The sequence below is a fragment of the Tursiops truncatus genome, chromosome 9 (genome assembly GCF_011762595.2).
Source record: "Tursiops truncatus isolate mTurTru1 chromosome 9, mTurTru1.mat.Y, whole genome shotgun sequence".
Lineage (NCBI taxonomy): Eukaryota > Metazoa > Chordata > Mammalia > Artiodactyla > Delphinidae > Tursiops > Tursiops truncatus.
The window spans coordinates 67,329,618-67,346,980 of NC_047042.1; the positions used below are offsets into that span (position 1 = coordinate 67,329,618).

The 17,363-nt window shown below is 37.4% G+C and overlaps 1 protein-coding gene across 2 annotated transcripts in view; it reads right to left on the reverse strand.

The window, feature by feature from the left end:
- Positions 1–17,363, reverse strand: part of IMMP2L (inner mitochondrial membrane peptidase subunit 2) — a 905,154-nt gene that overhangs the window by 69,378 nt on the left and 818,413 nt on the right. The gene's annotated exons all lie outside the window — the stretch shown is intronic.

Genomic DNA, 17,363 nt, shown 5'->3' on the forward strand with positions numbered 1-17,363 from the left:
TTAGTTTATATTTTAAGGCTTCTTAGGAAGTTTAAATATATATACTTTAATTTTGTAATACTTGATATATAGTTTTTGATATAGTTATTTTTATAATATTTGGTATAGAGCATACCAATAAAAAGAATACCCAAGGCCTCATCAATATATATCAGAATTAGATAATGACAAATATTGTTTAGGCTATCTATGCTTCATCCCGATTCCATTCTTTGCTGCCCCCACCAAGAGGCAATCCCTATCCAGCCTTTTGTGTTTATCATTTTTTGATTTATTTTTTTAAATGCTGGTTTTTAACTGATTTTAGCTCAATTTCATTTACTTCCATTGCTGATACATGCAGATTTTTTTCCAGCATCTTCGTGTGCATGTGTGTGTATATGTGCGTGCACACACTTTAAATCCATTCCACCTTTCCTATTTTTCTACGTTTCTCCCTCTTGGTTCTTTTGCACTGATTATGTTGTACAATTTCACTTTTTTCTTTTACTGGCTCGGCAGTTTACATCTACATGTACTCCTTTGGTGATTTGCATAGAAATGTAACTATGCATATTTTATTGATTTCTTCCTTTCCAATTCTTTTATTTCATTTCCTTTTTCTTGCCTAAGAGGTCTTGCCTAAGACGTCACTAAGAAGTGATGGCAACGGATATCGTTTTCTTCCTGATTTTAAAGGGAATGTTTCTAAACTTTTACCTCAGAGTAGTATTTGTCGTTGGCTTTTGGTAGATACATTTTATTAGGACAACAGGGCACCCCTTCTATTCTTAGTTTGCTTGGAGAATTTTTACAATAAGGAATCAAGGTAAAATATTAGCAAACATTTTCTTCATCTAATGAGACGATCACGTCCTTTTCTCCATTAATCTGCTAATAAAGGTGAAATACATTTTATATTTTCTAATGTTAAATCCTTTGTTTATGTAATAAACCCATGTGGTCATGAGAGATTACTTTTTATTTAGTGTTGGACTTGGTCTACACTATTTAAAGAATTTTAAAATTCTTTAATAATTAAAGAATCTTAAATATGTTTATGAATGAGATTTGTTTTAATCTGTGGAAATTTCTTATTTTCTTCTAAGTCTAGAAGGCATTAAAAAATAATTTTTGGCGCACTTTTTCCACATCTAGTTGTAGTGCTATAAACGTGCTTCAGAACTTTCAGTTTCCTACACTTCCAGAAGCAAAACTCATCAGGGAGATTTTTGTTTTTTTAATTTCTGGCTTTTTTGCTCTTCCTACAAAGTTCATGGCAGAGCAATTAATGTCATAAGACTGTACAGTAAAACTCCATCATTATTACTTGGTAAAAAAGAAATATTCCATTCGGTATACTATCCTTTCAGAAGTAGAGACCAAAAGAATCCCAAAGATCATTTCCTAAGATTCTTTTATGGGGGCTGGAGAAAAGTCTATATTATAAATATCTCAAAACAAATCTAAATTTACTACAAAAAGGAAAGTTTATCAATTAAATCTAGACTTTTTTCCCCCCTAATTGCTCTGATTCACTGTGAGGAAATGCCCCAAGGGGATCCATCATTTGGGGATAGAACTAGGACTCATCTGGATGCTTTTGGAGACCTAACCTGCTCCTTTGAAAAAAGCCTTTGGCGCAAGGTTGACCAGGATGACATCCTCTGGCTGAAAATGGGGATATTCTCTAAGGAAAGGCCTTCTTGGTAAGGAGTGAATGTAGCCAGTTTGGAGGGCTGACTGTCAAAAGGAGTTTCACTTAATCATAACAACATAATTTATGGAGCACTTTCTGTGGGTTGGCTACTGTGGCAGTGTCTTCTCCACATTATCTTTTCTAACCTTCACAACAACGTAGGAGACAACTGATGCTACTTGCTCTGTTTTAAGGATAAGCAACAGACAGTGGGTTACAGAAGTTGTGCAACTTGTCCCAAACAACCCAAACTGGAGGAGAACAACCCTGGACTTGAAATCAGGTAATTTGTCTCCAAAGGTGATGCTGTTCCTCTCTCAGATATCAGAAATTATAAACTTACTATTTATAATTTATTATAAATTATAAATGATCTTACCCAGAGATCATTAGGGTAAGAACTTTACAGCTTTAGCTCTATTTTACGTATCAATTTGAGCCTCCATTATATGTTATATATATATGGTCTATGTTATACCAGTTACTCAAACGCAGGTATAGTTTCTTCTGCTATGGAATGAAGTCAGAAAAACATGGATGTAACGTTGTTTCATACGCAATTTTCTAACATTTTCCCCAGCAAGAATTAGCAGCTACACATATCTGGATACAATACTGTGCATGACACCCAATCATCTCATTCAATCCTTCCTAACTCAGGTTTGCTACACTACCTATGGGAAGGGCTCGCGGTTTACTTCTCCCACACACTGCTTCATTTTGTCTTTTTTCATAGTTGAACAGCCTCAATCCTTCCTTCTGCCTCTTTCATCAAGACACCTTCCATATTTCTTCAACACCAAGTCCTGGATAAACTATAATACTCATCTATTTATGAAACTGGAATTGAACATGCCTTTTCAACTGGGCTGGTATTTTTACTAGATTTTTAAAAAATTGTTTTTGGTAGTGTTCTGGTCGTAAAGTTTTCAGTGGTCTATTTTTCCCTATAAACTTGGCTATTTTTGGTGTGTGGTCTTACAGATTGTGGGTATTTTCAAGCCTACATATATCATGCTATGTCAGAAATTCTGTATTGCTTGGTTATAATTTATTTGATATATAATTATTGGTTCTGATAATTTTATTAAATGATAGAATTTGTTGTGACTGTATTGGCTATTGAGTTATCTACAAATAGAATAAATTAAATGAATTAATTGGTGAAACGCAAGCTAAAGATAGGCTATTTCCAACTATTTTCTGGCTCTTAATAAACATATTTGACTCCAATCCTGAAGGGCTTTATTTGCGAACTATTAGTGAAACAATATAAATGTATGTGACCTAGAAAAGCAGTTTTTCATTTCTTATTTGGGAATAGGAGATTTTATGGTGGGGATGGAGATAGGGAATAAAAATCACACTCATTTTTAAATCCCGTTAAACTATGTTTCCCTTATGAAAATTGAGAATTTACATGTGGTTGTTTAGTTCTTCAAGAGAACATGCTTAATATCTTGATTTCTAGTCTCCTATAAAGAAAACACAATCATAACTAATTAGAAATTCTGATGAACTTGGCGAGTTGTAATCAGAAACTTCAGGCAATAAGTATTCAGAGGGTAGGACCTGGTGTTTGAGTTCCTGGTGCTCATGATGAAACTTCTGGCAGTTTTCATGCTTAATTGGGCCACTGGATCCTGTCTGTATGAGGGGAGGAAACACGGTCTTGCTTGTTTGGCATTTAAAATGATTTGATTAATGATTACCTGGAAGCATTAGAGTATTATGATGCCATCAGTATTTCCTGTTTTTCTTGTGCTAATATTTATTTTGCAAGATGCAAAAGTGGCGTTTCAGTCTGTCACATAATTTATTTATCCTATTAAGCCATACTGTTGCTGCTTATGAGTCAGGGAGACTTACCTCAATGTAACCTTACCTACTAGAGAACAGGTTACCTATTTTAGCGAAGTTGACAATTGACCAGAGACACAAGCAGGTGGAACTAGAAAGAGACTTCACACAAAGGAGAAATTTCTCAAACGTAAATTTTAAAAATGCTTTTGATATGGGCTTAAATTTTTTCAATTTGATTTTGAACTTACATGGGTACCTCAGGATTTCAGCCTTAACCCTCTCAGTCTCATTCATGCCACCCTCTCCCTCAGAATGATCTCATCCATTTTCATCTCTTTGCTGATAACTCTCAAATCCAGACCTCTTGTTACATCTCTCTCTCTCCCTCTACTCAGTTATAGAAGAAAAACACCTAAATATCCTTAAATATCATCTTGACTCCTCTTCCCTCCTATGCTTATCCAATTAATCAAGTACAATGTAAAGCTGACCTTTGAACAATGGAGGGGTAGGACTGCTAACCCTCCATACAGTGGAAAATCTAAAGAGGAGTTTACAGTTGGCCCTCCATATCCATTGTTCTGCGTCCACAGATTCAATCAACTACACATGGTGTAGTACTATAGTACATATTTGTTTAAAAAAAAGTCTACATATAAGTGGACTCATGCAGTTCAAATTCATGTTGTTCAAGGGTCAACTGTATTTTGTTTCTACCCCACTCTATTTCCAATGCCATTCCCTTGGTTCAAGTCAGCAGTTAGAGTGGGGAGAGGACTGGAACAATCTCAGCACTCTCCTAACCAGTCTTTCTACTTTCATCCAGCCCCACATTCGTGCTTTATGATACTGCCAGGATGATTTTTCTAAGACACGCACTTGTGATAATGCCCCTACTCTGCTTAAAAACCTAGCATTTTTGGTGTAAAGCCCTAAGCATGGTGTATAAGGCACTTTATGGAGTTGTTCTATGCTTACTCTCCTATCAGTGCTTGAGGAGAATTTTATTGAATACATATTATGTGCCAAACACTGTTCCAGATACTGAGAATACAGCAGTAAATTGGTATATAGTCTCTGCCCAGCAAGTCTCACTGTTAGTGAAGGAGGGTAGAAAACAAATATATGAACATGTATTTTCCAATTTTAGGATGGATAGGTGCTATGAAAAAATAAGACATTACAGAGAGTGGGTTAGAATGCTGGTTTATTATACACTGCTTGGGGAAGGCATCAAAGAAGGGGTGGTCTGTGAGTGGCGTCTTGAATAATAAGCAGAAACATGTGAAAACCAGAGAAAATCCTGATATAAAGATGCTGGGACTGACATGAGCTTGATATATTTAAGGGACAGGAAAAAAAAAGCCAAAACAAAAAATATGAAGCCAGAGTGTTAAAAGGGGGCCAGATGCACAGGATTTTGAAGGTCATGATGCAGAGTTTGAATTCTATTCTACTTGCAATGTAAAACCACTGGAGGGTTTTAATTAGAGAGAGGGGTGACCTGATTTACAAGATTAAAAGTTTCCCTTATCTATATGCCCAAAACTGTAAGACACTGATGAAAGAAATTGAAGATAATGTAAATATATGAAAAGACACCCTGTATTCATGGGTTGGAAGAGTTAATATTGTTAAAATGTCCATACTACTGAAAGTCATCTATAGATTCAATGGAATCCCTATCAAAATTCCAATGGCATTTTTTCACAGAAATAGAACAAACAATCCTGAAATTTTTATGGAACCACAAAAGACCCCAAATAGTCAAAGAAATCTTGAAAAAGAAGAACAAAGCTGGAGGTATCATGCTTCCTGATTTTAAACTATATTACAAAGCTATAGTAATCAAAATAGTATGGTATTGGCATAAAAACAGACACATCAACAGAACAGACTCAAGAGCCCAGAAATAAACCCATGCATATATGGTCAACTAATATTTGACAAGGGAGCCAAGATACTCAATGGGAAACGACAGTCTCTTTAATAAATGTTGTTGGAAAAATTGGACAACCACATGCAAAAGAATGAAACTGGACCCATAACTTACACTATTCACAAAAATTAACCCCAAATGGATTAAGAACGTAAACGTAAGACCCCAAACCATAAAACTCCTAGAAGAAAACAGAGAAAAGCTCCTAGACATCAATCTTGGTAATGATGCTTTGGATATGACACCCAAAGCATAAGTAACAAAACCAAAATCAACAAGCGGGACTACATCAAACTAAAAACCTTCTGAACAGCAAAAGACACCACCAACAAAATGAAAAGACAATCTATAGAATATGAGAAAGTATTTACAAACCATATATCTGATAAGAGGTTAAAATCCCAAATACATGAGGGACTCACATAGCACAATAGCAAAAAAACAAACAAAAACAAATCTGATTAAGAAATGGACAGAGGAATTAAATATATCTCTAATAGTTTTTCCAGAGAAGATACACAGATTGCCAATGGGTATATGAAAAGATTCTCAACATCACTAATCATCAGAGAAATGCATATCAAGAAAGTCAAAACCACAATGAGATCACCTCACACCTGTTAAAATGGCTATTATCAAAAAGACAAGAGATAAGAAGTGCTGGTGAGGATGTGAAAGAAAAAAAATTTTTTTTTGCACTGTTGGTGGGAATATAAATTGGTACAGCCACTATGGGAAAAGTATGGAGGTTCCTAAAAAACTAGAAATAGAATTAACATTTGATTCAACAATCCCACTTCTGGGTTTATATCTGAAGGAGGTGAAATCACTATTTTGAGGAGATATCTGCACTCCCATGTTCTTTGCAGCATTATTAACAATACCCAAGATGTGGACACAACCTAAGTATCCATTGTCAGATGAATGGATAAAGAAAATATGATATGTGATCTTTATATGTTAAATATAAATATGATATATAATGATCTATATGTGAAATATAGTGATATATATATATTTTAAAATGGAATAAATATAAAAGAATATTATTCATTCACAAAAAAGAAAATCCCCCATTTATGACAACATGGATGGAACTTGAGAGCATTATGCTAAGTGAAATACATCAGACAAATACTGTATGATCTCATATGTGAAATCTAAAACATCGAACTCATAGAAACAAAACAGAATGGTGGCTTTCAGGGGCTAGAGGGTGAGAGAAATGGGGAGACATTGGTCAAAGGGTACAAACTTTCAATAATAAGATGAATAAATCCCGGGGATCTAATATACAGCATGGTGACCATGGTAGTTAACAATAGTGAATTGTACACTCGAAAGTTGCTCTGAGATTAGAGCTTTAATGTTCTCACCTTAACGATGACAAAATGATAATTATGTGAGGTGAAGAATGTGCTAACATCAGGTGGTAAACATTTCACCATATAAATGTGTATCAAATAATCACATTGTGTACCTTAAACTTACACAATGTTCTATGTCAATTATGTCTCTATAAAGCTGGGGAAAAAATTTTAAAAAATATTCCTCCAGCCTTTTCTACTTCCTCCTCTCTCCTCATATGATGCTGTAGCCATGCTGAACTACTTTTGGTCCCACAAAGCTCCAATGCTCTCTCTCCAGGCTTGTGTGCATGCGGCTCCCTCTGCCTAGAATACTTCATCCGCACCTGCCTTCCTCTGTCTCTTCCTGCCGGCTTCCATTTATCCTTTGGACCTCTCAGTGCAGACATTACTGCCTGGAGGAAGTCTCTGCTCCCTCCCAGAATGAGACACGTATCCCTTCTCTACGCTTTCAAGCTTCAGTTTCATAGCAGTTATTCCAACACGTTGAGATTCCTTAGCTGTCTATCTCCCTCACTAGCTCATCAACTTCTTGAAAACACACATTGCCTAGGCAATTCCTGTTTATTCTGCACCAGCACAGAGCCCTGATGTAGAGCAGGCATTCAAAACATTTTCTGAATGAATATAGTGACTTTTTAAAGTAATGGTGGCTACTGAGTGCTTACAGGTAAAGATGGCTTTATGGAAACAAGCATAGAAGTAGGTATGCTTAAAATGTTTCAAAGAAAATAAACAGAGTATGCTCCAAAACTCCTTGTAAATGTCCTGGTTCCTCTTTGTCTCATAGCACAGTTTCTTAAGTACGTCAGTATCTTTGGTCCAACCTTTTGAATGCATTTTCATTTTCTCAGCACACATTTCTAAAGTGCAACTGTATTCTCCAACTCTTCTTTACTATTTTTCTAAATTATTTCCTTGATTGCCAGTGCTCTCTCCTTGTTATTTCCTTTACCTTCCTAGACTAGTACTCACTCTTTCCTAGTTGCACCTCTCATTTTACGCCCAGCCTCTTAAGCTCATGAACTGCCACACTCCTGAGCCATTCCGTATCATCCGGTGTGGCAGGAATGAGCTCCAGCACAGGGAACCCTCGCTTGCTCCCTATCACCCTTTGTTTGCATACAGGCTTGTAATTCAGTAGTCAGCTAATTCCTACGTAAGGTCTCCTCCTTCATTTTCCCACTTCATTCTCCATCTTCTGGCCACAGCATGTTTGTATTTTCACTAGATAATATGAGGTGAAGAGAGACAGTGAAATGCAAGTGAATCCATTTTGAGCAGCCCTCATAAAAGGATTTGATGGAAAACAAGGATGAAACAATTGGTTTAATGGAGAATTATAAACTGTCAGTGGATGTCATCTACCCATGTTATTTCTGGCCATCATTTAACATGGATAATTCGAAAGAAAATGGACAGAAGGGGGAAAAATTCAGAGATAAATGAAAAGGGAGAGCAAGAAGTGAGAGAGAAGTTATAGTACAATACAGCTCAACCAAAGATTGGGTGGAGACCGCCCTGGATTTGAAGCAGTTTCCACTGTGTTTCTGGATGGGGAAACAGTGCAAATCTGTGGATAAACATCTATCCGATGTTATATTTATCTGCTATACTGATTATCTAGTGTACTATAGACTAAAGAGCCAACAGGTTGACTGTCTGAACCGTTGTGCTCTATAGCGGTCTTATTTGTTCAAGTAGATATGAGCCACTGAGGAGTCCCCAGTCCCCAAATGCTCACACAAACAGACGCACACACATACACACACACCTATATGGCATATACGTAGTGTTTTCCTAATCCCAAAGGGACCTAGAGACTTGAATTTTTTTCTTAAGAAAATCTACAAGAAAAATCTAATAGTGCTATGAAGTCCTAGGCACTTTTAAGTAAAGCAATAGCTAACTATTTTCTGTGAACTCAGAGGATGGAGGGTCTCATCCTTAAGTCCCTTATAGCTAATATGAAGCCATCTGTATTTATGCAGGGTCATTCCTGCATCAATGCAATCCTCTGTGTGCAATGTGCCGCTCAATATAATGGTACTCATTAGCAAACGTACACTTCTGTGAATATATTAGAAGGTTTAAAAAATTAGCCTTTGTTTATAAGTAGAAAACATCAGTGAAAATGTATTTTATTTCATGGACTTTTATGAATACACTGATTAACAATGAAGTATGCCCTCTCCCACCTCCCCGTCAAACCTCATAGAAGTTCAAGTCCTTACACTGTCAAGCGTTGTCTTGTTCCTGTCAAAATCTTTTTGATGTGTTTGGTGGTAGTAGATGTTTCCTGAGTTATTTTTATATATACAATATGGCAAATGTTCCTTTTGAACTGCTCTGAATCTTCAAAGGAAGGTATTGAAAGCTGTGCTTATTTGGGTAATTATTACCTTAGGGATATATAGAAAACGGCCATTGTTGGGTGAAGGAGGTTTACCTGAAGGCATTGTGTTATCAGGTAGATAGAGCATTCCTGGAATATCTGACCCTATAGAAGATATTCCAGGAAGATCTGGGGCTCCTGTGCAGGACACATCACTTTATGGTGAAAAGAATATCCCTCTGGCAAAATCACCATGTAATTAATATGACTCCCACAGAGCCGATTTGTCCTTGGTAATATTTACACACTTGCTCCGTGGGCCTGTGCTATACTCCTAGGGTCCATCAGGGACACCTAAAGTTGGCTTAACCATTGAGACCTGGGCAGGAGACTGAAATGCTGATAGTAAGAAGGGGAAGAAAACATGACAAGGGCCAGGGAAACTTCATCTCTGGAGGATCCCAATGGTAAATAACTTGAATTTCCCTAAAGAAGGGACTGCTGTTTATGTGATTTTATGGCAGAATTACTTCAAGTTGGGAGGTGAGATTAGGTCAAGAAAGCCACTGTGGGATTGAGATACTGGAAGAGAATCTCATGAGTAGGATCCAGTGGAGCAAAATTATTGATGCTGTTATTAAGTAGGATGAGGGAGTTGCCCCGGGCCTCCTTGCTAGGGAGCAATACCTCCAACCAATTAGGCTATCTATACCTTTGAGAAATAATGAGAAAAAAGCAAGGTTGATCCTAATAGGGGAATATGGGGCTGCTAAATAAATAGAAAAGACCTTGGAAGTGGAGATTTAGAATGGCAGAATGGTGAGGGACAGGGACCACCAGACTGCCTGACACCCAGCTCTGCCACTTAGCTGTGTGCCCTCGGGCGAGTTACTGAACTTACCCGGATCCCAGTTTCCTCATCTGAAACAAGGACTAACACTGGCAGCCACCTGCTTCCTTAACCCACAGCTCTTCCTCACATGGCCAGCTTGGCTGGGTGTCCATCCATGAATGTGATGCTGAGGAGTCAGCAAATTCTCTCTCAAAAGGGAAGATGCTGCTTCAGCATTTGTGGTTTCTGCTGGAAGGGGCATTCTGTTCAGGATTCTTGGCTTTGGACAAAGCTCACCAAGGTTCTATTCAATAGCCAGGGCCTCTTGACTACTGTGAGATAGGACCAAGTCAGTCTTGACTCCCTTGCTCCTGTCGTTTGAAGCACCACACAACCCCTAGGGTGTAGATCAGTGGGAGGGGAAAACTCAGACCTCCAGTCTTCACACTCTTACTGGTAGGAGGTCTCAAGCGCAGCATTCTAGGGACTAACTGCAGTACAGTACTTGCATTGAATTGTGTCGAGGGAAACGCTAGAACTAGAACTATCTGCCATTCTCATTTCTTTCTTCCTTTGTCCTTTCAAATGTGTGTTACTCCTGAAATAATTACAAACATAGAATCTTAGGAAGTAATTCTACTAACATGTGTGAATATACATATACACACACATAAATGTGAACACATACACATATGTACATATATGTGTGTGTGTATGTATATATATATGTACATGTGCATAGATAGTCCCAAGGCAATATATATTTTTCAAATAACAAGACCTAAAACGGTTTCTGGTCATCTTGGAGCAAGGTTTCATATGAGACTGCCAAGCAGAAAAAATGGCATTATTAGTTTAGTAGGTGTATGCTAGAAAACCAAGGATTTTCAACTGTATAAACAAATGAAAGTTTGAACCTTTCCATATTTCAAGGTCTCTATACTGACAAAATGTTCACAAGCTGCCTGAGGCTATAATCATGCAACTGCTTTAAGCAAACAGCGCTAAATCTATCTCTTAATTGGCTGAGACACACAGAAAATTCCGGTTATTTCAGAAAACAGTTAAAATGATTCATTAGATCACTCTTTTCTGAAGGTAGCCTGAACCAGCATATCAATCGAATATTATGGAATACTTTACATCGGGGGTCTTGTCTATAAGGTTAAAAAAATCAGTCATTAAGTGTCAGGTGCAGAAATAGATTAAATTTGGAAATCTGGCCAAAGGCTGTCTTCTAATATATTGCTGTACAAACAATTTTCCTTCGACTCTATTTTCAAAGAGCTATAAACATAAAAACAACAACCACAAAAGAAAAGCTATGCTAATATTATTACACAATCTAACCTGGTTGTCCAGAAATGTATCTAGCAACCCAGCCATCCAAACTAAGAGTTGTACGTGAGAAGGGCCAGCATATTCAATCATCCATTTCACCTGGGAGTTAGATCTTCCTGGAGGCCATTCAGGCAACCTCAATGGCAACTGACCAGCCTGCTATTTTTTTCAATTTTTAAATTTTCTGAAGATTCTGCACTTGTAATTTTAAAACTATTTTTCACTAGAGTTCCAAATCATAACATTGGGGAAAATAATTTAAAAATTTCTGTGAGTAGTCATTTAAAAAAGGGTAGTATTGGAAACATTTATTTTCTGTATCTTTTGAAATGAAATTACTTCCTTTTTGTCTTTGATAACTGTTGCTGTTTGAGATGGTTTGTATTTAAATGACACGTGAGCCCCGTAAAAATATTGTCTAGCAATTTGTAGTTTCACCAAGTTTAAAGACAACTAGTCTACAGAATAGTGGAAAGTGTTTTGCAAGGGAAAAGAAAGTGGAATCAGGGATTGGTAAACCCTCAGTTACCCAAAATTCGATCATGCTCTTTGGTTAGCTAGAAGTCGAAACTGATAGGGACAGAGTAAAGGGACAAAGTAGATGACTAAATAGTTAATCCCACTAAGGGATCATAAGTAAAGAAAAAAATATGGAAAACCCCTGTAAGTTAATGATCACTTGAGAAAGCAGGCTTGCCTAACAACAAAACCATGCAACAGAAGCATGAGACATGCCCCCAAACAGTAAAATAATTGTAAAATGAGACCCACATCCTGTCAGCGAGGTCAGTAAGTTAATGATTCCCAGGACATACTCCTCTGTCCACACTAAAAACAAAAATATAGGGAAAAGATGGCATTAGACTAACACCTGAGACGATTTACCATTTTTAGCATATGTTACTGCCTTTTTGCTCATTTCCATTGCGCTACGACAGTCCCGGATTGACCATGTAGGGACAAGAAAACTCCCCCATCTGCTGTGGGGGAGGAGCTGATGGTGGAAGCCTGCTGTCTGCTCAAAATTGAGGAAGGAGGTGGTCTTCTCCCCCTCCCCATTCTTCCTTTGATTATGAAACTGTAGCCCACTAAGTTCTCAGGGCAGCATCCTCTTGCCCACCCACTTGTAAGCCTCACAAGTATCCTATTCTAATAAATCACTTCCTGTCTATCGCTTTGCCTCTCTCCTAATTCTTACCGCACTGAGACATAAAGAACTGGAGCTCCTCAGAGCCCCCTGAGACACATTTCTGTGGTTTCAAAACTGCTTTTCAGCACTGCAAATCTCACCAAGCAAGGATGGAAAGGGCAAAATTCCTATGTAAATATGGCACTAAGTGAATACTCCCAGCTGCCTTTCCATATCCCAAAGCAAATGATCACCTATAAAAATATTATTTTATCTCTAAAGATAATTTTTATTACTTTTACTTAGATGTAAACAAATTAACCATCATTGCATGATAAAATAATTTAAATCTGTTTTAAAACCTTTTTTTTACATTTAAACACATATGTATATGTATGCCCATGTCTTTAGAGACTAAATTTTAAATTGTAAACAAAAATTCTAAGTGTCAAGAAAAATAGCAAAAGAGCTAAATAAATCATGGAAAATCCATAGGATAAAATATTATGCAGCCAATAAAAATCATACCTCCTTCATTGATTATTTCATGATACAGGAAGATGCCCATAGCGGGTCAAATGGAAGACATAAAACTTTATATGTTGTATTGCAATTTTAAAATAATGCATGCATATAAAAAATACTAGGACATTAGTGTTAACCATTTCTTGATAGTGAGATTATGCATGTTTTCTTACACTTTTCTGATTTTCCAAATTTTTTACTGTGAACATGTAAAGCTTAAGTCAATCATGTGTATGTGTGGTTCTGATCTAACATTAGCTTGTATTTGTTGCTTAAGTGTGAACAGTTTCAAATATAGTAATGACAGAGGGTCAAGTTCATTGTTAAGGTTAATGTCACCTGAAATAGAAATATTCTATTTAAATTCCAAGTAAATACCTGAGAGAATTGGAAACCTAAAGAAGGAGGCAATTGTATGAAATGTTTTCTAGACCTAAACTGGATAGAGAAACCATTACTAGAGAAAAGGCCATGCAGGTTTCATTCTGTCATTCCACCATATAAAAATGTATGTTGAATTTAAACTCTCAAACACATTTGTCTTTAGTTCAAAGCCACTCCTAGAGGAACCCTCAAATACTTTCCATCTTGTTCAAGTGCTATTCTTTCATAAGTGAAAGTGCTGAAGAAAAAGATATTCTGTTTTTGCTGTACCTAATGTTATTCTTCTTTACTTGAAAACAAAACATTAAGTGTAAAGTAAATGTACAGTTAAAGTAAAGCAGCTATCAGAGATGAAAAGAACTCCGTTTTCTCCTACAGGAAAAAAAAAAAAAAAAAAAAGGAAGCTGCCCTTGAGAAGGAAAGCTAGCTCTCCTTTAGAATACCATGCCCACACATCAACCTGGTTTTGCACAAGCCCAGAGCAACAAAGTCAACTTGCTGTTGAAAAACAAAGTACACACACACAAACAACAACAACAAAACACCCATGAAAAAATAACTTCTTGAGGAAAGAACTTATAAACCTCAAAACGGAGTTAAAAGTCAAACTCTGGCCAATAATAAATTGTCTGCAATTTACAAAAAAAATAATAAAATCAATAATAAACAGTGACTGTGCACGTGTAAATTATCTTTAACCTATACCATATGTAAGTTTAATGAACACCTAAGTACTCTAATCAGAATTCACACTCCGTAGTTAGCATCTGAATATCATTATCAAGAGTTCACAGTCTAGGGATGGCTGTGTCATACACTTCAAATATCACCAGTATATCTGTACCACAGGGTCAGAGTAATGTTAAAAGTAACTATTCTAATAAAATGAGTGGTATTTGAGAGGTGGGTTCCTAGAAAAATTGTACAGATATCTCTGCCCTTCCACGTACGAAATTGAAGAACTCAGCAGGACAAGTAGTGCTCAAGGTGTAACATCTCTTGTAGCTGTGTGCCCCTTTAATGGACGACCCCATCATCTATCTGAGAAAACAGAGGACCTGTGGTCTTGCCACCTTTAATATCTTGCATCTTCTTCCGAGGGAAGCTTGCATTAAAGCTAATTGTCAGGAGTTCCTAAGTGGGCAAGGAGTAGACTGTTTTTATGCCTGCATGCTAATAAAAGTATGGCAGGATTCAGACTAAGATTTGCTTTCATTTTAATATAGGGGGAAAAAACCTGTATCTCTCATTTACCTTCAATTTCTGGAAGTTACTGGTATTTAACACAAAAGCCTGACAACTACATAACTCAGCTCAAGGGTCACCTTCTCGGCCAACATTTCCCTTTTCTCCTTTATGCTTCCCACGGTACAGGGTACTGTATTTATTATATCATACTGCAGAGCATTGACTTTTTTTTTTTTTGGCATGTATGTCTTTACTGATTGTGTGTTTCTTTACACTTAAAAGTTTAGAGTAGGGACCATTTTAACTTCATCCCAGAATGGTGCACTTCAATATTTGTAGTTATAAATTTGACAGTGGCTCTATGTGAAACTTTAGTTAAAAAAAAAATAGTGAGGGCGCACATATGGTCATCTTATCTTTGATAAAGGAGGCAGGAATGTACAGTGGAGAAAGGACAGCCTCTACAATAAGTGGTGCTGGGAAAACTGGACAGGTACAGGTAAAAGTATGAAATTAGATCACTCCCTAATACCATAAACAAAAATAAGCTCAAAACGGATTAAAGACCTAAATGTAAGGCCAGAAACTATCAAACTCTTAGAGGAAAACATAGGCAGAACACTCTATGACATCAATCACAGCAATATCCTTTTTGACCCACCTCCCAGAGAAATGGAAATACAAACAAAAATAAACAAATGGGACCTAATAAAACTTCAAAGCTTTTGCACAGCCAAGGAAACCATAAACAAGACCAAAAGACAACCCTCAGAATGGGAGAAAATATTTGCAAATGAAGCAACTGACAAAGGATTAATTTCCAAAATTTACAAGCAGCTCATGCAGCTCAATAACAAAAAAACAAACCACCCAATCAAAAAATGGGCAGAAGACCTAAACAGACATTTCTCCAAAGAAGATATACAGATTGCCAACAAACACATGAAAGAATGCTCAACATCATTAATCATTAGAGAAATGCAAATCAAAACTACAATGAGATATCATCTCACACCAGTCAGAATGGCCATCATCAAAAAATCTAGAAACAATAAATGCTGGAGAGGGTGTGGAGAAAAGGGAACACTCTTGCACTGCTGGTGGGAATGTGAATTGGTTCAGCCACTATGGAGAACAGCATGGAGGTTCCTTAAAAAACTACAAATAGAACTACCATATGACCCAGCAATCCCACTACTGGGCATATACCCTGAGAAAACCATAATTCAAAAAGAGTCATGTTGGGCTTCCCTGGTGGTGCAGTGGTTGAGAGTCCGCCTGCCGATGCAGGGGACACGGGTTCTATGCCCCGGTCCGGGAAGATCCCACATGCCGCAGAGCGGCTGGGCCCGTGAGCCATGGCCGCTGAGCCTGCGCGTCCGGAGCCTGTGCTCCGCAACGGGAGAGGCCACAACAGTGAGAGGCCCGCGTACCGCAAAAAAAAAAAAAAAAAAAAAAAAAAAAAAAAAAAAAAAAAAAAAAAGAGTCATGTACCAAAATGTTCATTGCAGCTCTATTTACAATAGCCCGGAGATGGAAACAACCTAAGAGCCCATCATCGGATGAATGGATAAAGATGATGTGGCACATATATACAATGGAATATTACTCAGCCATAAAAAGAAATGAAATTGAGCCATTTGTAATGAGGTGGATAGACCTAGAGTCTGTCATACAGAGCGAAGTAAGTCAGAAAGAGAAAGACAAATACCCTATGCTAACACATATATATGGAATTTAAGAAAAAAAATGTCATGAAGAACCTAGGTTTAAGACAGGAATAAAGACACAAACCTACTGGAGAACGGACTTGAGGATATGGGGAGGGGGAAGGGTGAGCTGTGACAAAGCAAGAGAGAGGCATGGACATATATACACTATCAAACATAGCTAGTGGGAAGCAGCCGCATAGCACAGGGATATCAGCTCGGTGCTTTGTGACCGCCTGGAGGGGTGGGATAGGGAGGGTGGGAGGGAGGGAGACGCAAGAGGGAAGAGATATGGGAACATATGTATATGTATAACGGATTCACTTTGTTATACAGCTGAAACTGACCACCATTGTAAAGCAATTATACCCCAATAAAGATGTTAAAAAAAAAAAAAGAAAGAAAGTGAGGGCTTAGCATCACTGAAAATTCCTGGGAATGTCTCAAATCCTTTTCCACGTGCCTTCTTTTCACCAGCACCCCATTCTGAGCTGTGGGCTTCTTGGATAAAAACTCTGTATCCCTGTGCAAATATCATAGGAGCCCACCTCATGTGCCTGACAATCACCTGGTCAGGCCATATTTGGAAGATACAGACAACAAATACATGAATGCAACCCCTCTAGGCTATTGCCACCCCACAGGCTATTGTTTCCCATGAGGGGAAAAAATGAGTTTGTAGCAATACTAATAAGCAAGACACAATTATTTTGGAGACTTTGGGAGCAATCAAACCTCCCACTCATACACATTTCCTACACTATATTTTTTCCCTAGAAAAAATAGTTTAAATCTTGCTGCTCCAGTAAGACCCCATAAATCGAATAGTTTCTTTAGCCCGTTAATTTAGTGAGAACATTCTATACCAAAAATAATATTGAGGAATGCTACTGAGAAAGCTGCAGAGCTAGAGGATGAACGTTGCTTCTAGAATAGGCTGTCTTATATTATATAAGCTTCATTCTATAAATGTGTTTGGCAGAAGTGTCATTCTGCATTATTTTTGCTACAATGTCTGTTATTCTGAGCATGTTATAGTGGTGGCTTGCAGATCCACTACACTAAAATTTCCATATTGACAGTTACAAGAGAGAAAATAATCTTAATACCAAATAAACTGCCAAAAAAGATAC